Source organism: Crocodylus porosus, unplaced genomic scaffold (assembly GCF_001723895.1).
Source record: "Crocodylus porosus isolate Cpor-Errol unplaced genomic scaffold, CroPor_comp1, whole genome shotgun sequence".
In the NCBI taxonomy this organism is placed as follows: Eukaryota; Metazoa; Chordata; order Crocodylia; family Crocodylidae; genus Crocodylus; species Crocodylus porosus.
This window is the reverse complement of record NW_017728918.1, coordinates 4,540,240-4,548,118: the sequence shown is the minus strand read 5'-3', so window position 1 is coordinate 4,548,118 and position 7,879 is coordinate 4,540,240.

Sequence of the window (7,879 nt, the reverse complement as noted above, 5' to 3'; positions counted from 1 at the left end):
ACCTGCTACTCAGAGACACTTAAGAAAAGGGTCCAGGGCTATGAATCTGGAGTGGGATTAGGTGCCCATTTTCCTCAGAGGAGTTGGGACCTGTTTCTGTGCCTGGCACTTGGGTAGCTCCCGTTAGAGATCTGAGGGTCATGTTCCCAGCCACCTAATTCTCCCCATGCATTGTCTAGGGGAGGGGTCAGCAACCTTTGGTCTGGGGGCTGGATCCTTTCTGTGAAGAGGTCCTATCCAGCATGGGGACAAGTGGTCACAAGCTCCAGCCCATGCCAGCAAAAGGCCGCTGACCTCTGGTCTAGGGAGTTTGGGCAGCTAGTTTGGGGCTGAAAACTTCAGTAGATGGCAGGTGCCTAGAGCTCAATATTGCAATGCTGAGCCTTGGTCAATGAACTTTAAGGGAAGTATAAAACCAGCCTGGCTTGAGGAAACTTTCTCTTTTCAGGGACTTATTTGATTTCTGGTTTCTCTGTTAGTCAGTGAAATGTTGATGTTTTTGACTCAATGGCTCCCCTGGTACAATTCTGGGGGCACCAGTACAAGCACCTGTTTATATGCACAGACGGATTGGAAAGGCAAAGGTAGTTCTTCGCTCTTATTCACCTGCAAGTGGTGAATGAGAACTAAAGCTGAACAAAAATTGACACTTCTCTCCTTTGGTTAACTTGGACAGTTCAGACCCTGTTTTTGTTCCCAAATGAGATGAGGCATTGCCATTTCAAAATGGCTCTTAGAAGGGAAATGCCCAAAAAATATTTATTAGGAAATATCAACCTGTATAGTTCCAACAGCTTGGATTGAAATGAAAATTCAAAGTTCCCCACATTGAGATTGAATGAACTCAGACCAGTTCTGCTGAGTTAACTCAGATCAGTAATAAGCCTCTTGCCTTAGGTGAGCTCCATTTCAGGCTTTGTCATCTCTTATGGGCTGAAATACCTGGAAGTTCCCATAATTTAAGGTGGACCCAGATGTTTGAGCTTCATGAGGTTTAGGGGAGTCAGACAACTCTGGGGTTCTTTAAAGGAAATCTTATCCAGCCAAAGATCTGGCAGACAGGGGAGAAGGGAATCATCAGGCTCATTTGGTGGACTACTGCTCCCATAATGCACCAGACTCGAGTCATTCTCCTCCTGCATTGCACAGCAAACGCAACTGGGGCTACATTTCAGTGCGGGTGACGCAATCATCTAGGGTGGCTGGCCTGTTAGAGTTAGGAAAGTGCAGTTTAAACATTTTTACTTGATTTAAAAAAACCCCCATTTCCATCAGTTCAATGAAACAAGATGTTCCTGCCTGTTGCCAATAGCTTTGGGTTGAGACCTAGGAAGTAGAATACCAGGATTGTTGACACTCTTCAGGGGTTTAAACCCATACTTTCACTTCATAAGAAAGTGTCTTAACCATCGGGGTATGGGCTGGATAAAGCTGAGGGCCACTGGTGAAGCTGGAACCACTGCTGGGAAATAACACAGTCGCTAGAGCAAGGAAGAGCGCACGCAAGATGTTTCCTGACTTGGCAATTGGATGAGGAAGGCGTCCCCCTGGGATAGAGGGGTTGTTGGGCTCTGGTTTTTGTTCCCAGCTCTGTTTAGTCATTTTGTGGTTTTTTCAAATGACTTCTGGCTGGGGAGGACCTAGTGTCCAGGTTTTGCACTTCCCAGAGAAGTGGCCCAGCCAATAGACCACTGGGCAAAAGATGGGCCTTCCCGTCTCCTATCCCTTTGCTTGGCACTTAAAGGCATGGGTTCAGATAGCTGTGCCACCTCTGCCAGGCTGTATGCTGACATTATAGGAATGCATGAGGCTGTCCATTAAGAGACCTGGAGATTTTTCTTCTCACTGGGGGAAACAGAGTCTCTCTTTTGGGTCCCATACTTTGTGCGCTAGTGGTAGCAAAAACTTCCTACAGATGGAATAGGATTTGGGCCTTTTCTTCTGCCTTAACATTGAGCACAATTAGATGATGCACTACATAAAATTCTGGCACTCCCAGTACTTTTGCTGGATTTAGCAGTGGTAGGAAAGCTCGGTGGCAACGTCTCCCTTAGGATGCGGGGCACAGAAAACCGTGGAATCGGCAATGAGAGTAGGAGCTTGTTAAACCTCCAGAGCAGTGAAACTTCACAAGAGACTCTGAGGGGAAAGGAAAAGTAATGACTGTTCAGGCTGGTTGGCGGGTTCAAAGAAATATTCAGTGTGATTTCTGGATTGCCTTCAACAGTTGGGAAATGTCTGGCTGCATATTTGAATGGGAAGTGTTGAGGTGGGGCTAAGCAGTTTGAGAGCATAGCTCCATACCTTCATGGGGGTAGGAAAGAGGATGGGAAAATCTAAGGTAAAAGTGAAATCCGGGGAAGCTGAACCTAGAAAGGATGGAGACATTTTGGTTACAGGGACAAAACGAGAGACAAGACTAAAGTCACGCTACGTTAGAGAGAACCCAGTACTCTGGTTTTCTTCTCATTTGTACTATTCAGCATCCAAATGACCCTTCTGATTTATCTAGAGGAACTCCTGATTCATACTTCTGATACACATGAATGAGACAGGACAATAGGGCCCCAGGCAGATTAAAAGATAGATACCTTGACTGACTATCCATGATATCCCCTAGAAATGGTATAAGAGGAGAGGTCTTGTGGTTAAGACAGTAGACTTGGACTCTACATACAGTTTGAATTTCTGCCTCTGCTGTGGACTCCTTATGTGACTTTGAGCAACCAGTTTCATCCCCTTGCCTCAGTTCTCCTACTGTAAAATGCTGATGAGGTTTTTTTCAGTGCTTCACCCATCCTATCTACTGAGACGGTAAACTTGTAAATTCATGAACCATCTCTTTGCACAGCATATAACACATTGAGAGGTATAAACTCTACTGTAAAACCAATAATAGTAATACAGGTATAATTTCTTTGCTTATTTTCTGTGAAATAATGATGGTGAGTATTAAGACACTGACAATTTACAGTTGGTCAATTTTCTGTTTTATCCCTGGATTTGGTTTAACAGACTCGAATTATTTTAGAAAGGATTATGACATTTCTAAATATTAAAATGGAGAATTATTACACATTTTACCTTAAAAAATACTTTATAATCAAAACCAGAGCCAGTGACCTTCCAAAATAATCTGCTTTTCATCCAAGTTTCTGTTAGTGTGAAACGTAACCATGAAGCATGGTTCTTCGACAAATATAACAATAATTAGAGTTCAGTCCTTTCATGTCCCTTTGTTGTGCTCTTTTGCAAAGGGATTTAGAAATCTCAGAACGGTGCTGGAGTTTCTGTTTAAAAACAGTCATGATTTGTCAAGTCCACCGATAGTGTTGTTCAAGGGTGACTCACAGCATGCTAAGTAAGAATCTGGATCAAAGCACATATATGAAAAATATCTATCTATCTATCTATGTACATAGATAGAGGTAGAGATAGATGTAGCGATAGATATAGATTTCAGGATCAAACTATCTCTGGACACAGCTACACATGCACATTTGCTGCATAGTAACTGAAATTACTGTGCAGTGCAGGTATGCTCATACTGCACAGTAAATATGGCAACTTACATTGATGTGAGCGTAAATTATGCCGGTATAAAATTTAGGCCTGATTTGTTACTGTACAGTAACGCATGTGTAGACACCTTACTGTGGGAATAACTTTAGTCCCAAGTCAGTCCACATACAGCGTTAATGTGCATTAACACCTGCACATGTAGACACCAGCCTATTCCTGCTTACTGCGCAGTAACTTACTGCACAGTTAATTTAAAGCAGCGTACATGCGTGTGTAAACATGTCTCTCTCTCTCTTTTCCTCTCTCTTTCTCTTTCTCTCTCACTCTTGCTAACAAACCTCTCTGTATCTCTATATCATTCTTAAAGTATGGGTACCAGAAGAGGGGACAGTATTCTAGTATGTCTGTGTGTGTTTATAGATAGTATATATGGAGTATTACAGACACACATATATATATGCACACTATATATACTTATATCTAAAATATATTTTGTGTGCCTAGAAGGAACTGAGTCAAGGGGAAGATAGAAGAGGTTTGATTTTGCAGCACCTACAATAGCATCCAGTAAGTTACAGTATTGTGGACATACATTTGCCCCAAACATGTCCTGCACAGCACATGCATGTTGCACAATTAGAGGGTGTTGACTACTTGACCAGCTCTACTTAGACCCCTGGTATCCTGTTATCACCATTTCTCAGATGAAGCCAGTACAATGTATGCAAGCCAACCTAGTCGATCTAAGGAGAATATGTACAGGTACATCAAGAAGGTGGATAGTAACAAATTCAGTGAGTATGATGCCAGACAAAAACACTGTGTGTATCTCTTTTAAAGAAATATCCAATCTTGATTTAAGAAATCCCATCGGTAGAGGATCAAACCGAGGTAAGTTGTTCCTGTGTTTAAATACTCTTACAACAAAATGTTTGCACCCTGTTATTAGCTTGAATTTGAGCAACTTCTAATTCATACCTTTGAATCTGGCTATTCAACGATCTTCTAGTTTGAGGAACTTTCTCTCATCACATTTCTCAACTCCGTGAATGTACTTACAGATTGTGATTTTTTTCAAGCACAGTGGACTTTTCATTGTAAGGCAAGTTTTTTAATTCTTCAGTCATTCTTGTGATTCTTCTCTGAGCCTTCCTTAAGTTATCAATAACCTCCTTGAAGCGTGGGCACCGGAAGAGGGTGCAGTATTATAGTAGCATCCTCCCCAGTACTAATAACAGATATAATACAACCTCTTTGTACTTCTTGGTATTTCCTTAGTTACCCATTTAAAGATCACGTTAGCCCTTTTGACTGCACTGTCCCATTGGAAGATCACACTCAACTGATGATCCACCGTGACCACCGAGTGCTTTTCAGTGTCTATAATCCTATTTTATATGGCTTACAACCTTTGTTCTTGTAAACATGACTTTACCTTTAACCATACTGAAACATTTATTATTCACTTGCCCCTCTCTTAATAAGCAACGTAAGCCACTCTGTACCTGGCCTCTTATTTATTTACCACTTCTGCAATTTTTTTTGTTCAATAATGGTTTTTGATTGCATTTTGCTCTTCTTGGCTCATTAGTTGAAATGGAAAATGACAATGCTACAAACTGAAACCTGTGCAATTCTATTGGAAACTCACCTACTCAGTGATGGTTCATTTACCATACAATTTGAAACCAGCTAGCAAGCCAATTTTTATTCCACTTAATGCCTTACATTTAAATTCTGTATTGTTTTAATTTTATAATCAAAGAGTTATGTTGTACCAATTGACATGCGTTATAGTTGTTTAACTGCATTGTATTAACAGTGGGCAAAGCTACTTGTTCATTAGTGCGCCTTAGATACTGCACATCTAGTTTAGTACTTCTTCAATTAAGTGCCAACTAAATGGGCAGAACCTAGAGTAACTGCACAGTAGCACTGGTGCACGGTTATTTAGTGATGCTTACTGCACATTAGCCTAATAATACTGCGCAGTAGGCTATTAGCATGATTTGTGCTGTGACACGCTACTGCATGGTGTTATTAAGCTAAGCATCTTGTGTAGACGTGCCAAGTAAAACCTTGGTCAAATGAATTTGTAATGTCATTGGAGGTATCTAATTAGTCTCACAGGATCTATTTTCCATAAATCTGTGTTGAGTGGTATTCATTATATTACTCTCCTTTAATTCTTCATTAGGTCCTGTATAAATCATTAGGTTATCTTGCCTAGGATTTATTTCAGGGTGACAAGCCGATAATTACATATGTCATCCCATTTACCTTTTTTAATGACTACCATTACATTAGCTTTCCCCTCCCCCAGTCTTCTAGAGCTTCCCCAGTGCTCCAAGACTTATTGAAAATCAATATTATTGAACCAGAGAGTTCCTAAGCTAGCTCTTTTAAAACTCTTAACTTTCAACTTTTAAAACTTTCAAGTTTCAGGTACCAACCACTGATGAGGTTAGAAGAAAACATCTATTAGAGACAGATTATTTTATAATTGTTTTCAAGTATCTACAATTAGCCACCATCAGAGGCAGGCTTTGGTGATCTGGTTTGATGGCAATTCTTCTGTGCCTCGTTGTTTGCACTGTGTTTTCTCTCCATGCATCTATGTGCTCAGCACACAATGTAAACCTAGCTTTTGGTGAGAATTTCACTCAGCAAACAGGCTGGCTCTCCTACTCTTTCTGTGTTTTCAAATGCAACATGGACAGGCCCGCTAATAAAGTCAAGGGGCCTGTAAGCTTAATGACCCATTGGAGTCACATGGCTAGTGCACCCCAGTTTCTGTAGACAGCAGCCACAAGTAAATGATGCAGCTTTCACCCAGTTATCGCTGTATCAATTACTAACGTTTGACTAGTGCATAACATAAGTTTGGCTGGCCCATGTCTTGCAGAAAGGCATCCAATATTTAAAGACATCAAGAGCTGGACATTACAGTGCTAAATCCTTCCGATTGTTAACCCTCCCCCACCCCACAAACCAGTGTCCTGTCTCCAATTGTACTTACCTGGTTTAGCTTCCAGTCACTGGGCTTTCCTTTTCATGATTCCTCTTTTAAATTAATACCTCCTTAATACCCAGGATTTACTCTCTGAGGAGGTACTCAAACACTGTAACCATCTTGTTGATAACCTAAACAGACTTTGCTCCTGATGTCTTGCACAAAAAGGTATACTATTTTCTTTAGTCCTTAAATCATCCTCATGGCTCTTTTCTGCACCAGGTTCAGTCTCTCACCCTCCATTTAAAAATGTACAGAGGCTAACAAAATAAGATCTGTGTCCACGTGTATGGCCTCTAAGTACTATGATCATGGTGGTGATAACAATACTGGTAACAACAACAACGTGGACACCGGAACTGCATATAGTAATCTAGTACGTGTCTCACCAGTGCCATATACAGAAGCAAAGTTGCTTTTCTACTCTTATAACCATGTTTATATATCTAAAGATTGTATTAATTTTTTTTTTGCAACATTTATTAGGAACTCATGCTGAGGTGGTTGTCTACTATACCTCCTAGATCATTTTCATAGTCATCTCATACTGGGGTACATTCTCCCTTTCCATTTGTCTGATTGTCATGCCTTGCTTTTAGATTCATAACTTTGCCTTTTCTTTGAAACACACTTTGTTTGCATAGGACAAGTATATCAATGTATCCAGGCTGCTCTGGATCAGCCTTGGATCGGACCAGTGCTACTTTTTTTTGAGTCTGATTTTATTCAAGTTTATCCTGCTCTCATCATTATTTATTACTGTGGCATTCTTTGCAAATCTGGTCAACAGTGGGTCTGTCTACACGAGATGGTAAATGTGCAGTAGACTAATTCTACTTTGTATTAAAGCGTCACAGTGAAAGCCATGCTACTGTGCTAATGCGCAGTAGAATCAGTCTACTGTGGATTAGCATCACTTAAAAGGCATGTGACAATGCTACCGCTCAGTAGCACCAGTTACTGCACATGCATTTATTACCTGCTATTCCAGGTACTAAACTTAATGCTCAGTAACCACAGTACATTAATGCATGTGCAGATGGGCCCAGTGAATTCATATTTAAGTCCAGATCACTGAATAGGCTCCATCTTGCAAACCCACATACATGACAAAAATGTAATTCCACATGAGTAATTCTAGTGAATTCACATTTTCAAGTTCCATTCAAAAGCCAGTTCCTACTAGTGAAGTACAGTTGAAAAGAAAAATTCCAGTAAAATCATTTAACCTGGGAGGCTCAGGAGACATAGGTTCAGTTCTACCAGAAACGTACTGTGTAATCTTGAAAAATTCACTTAATTGTTCTATTCCTCAATTTCCCATATGTAAAATGAAGAAAGTAG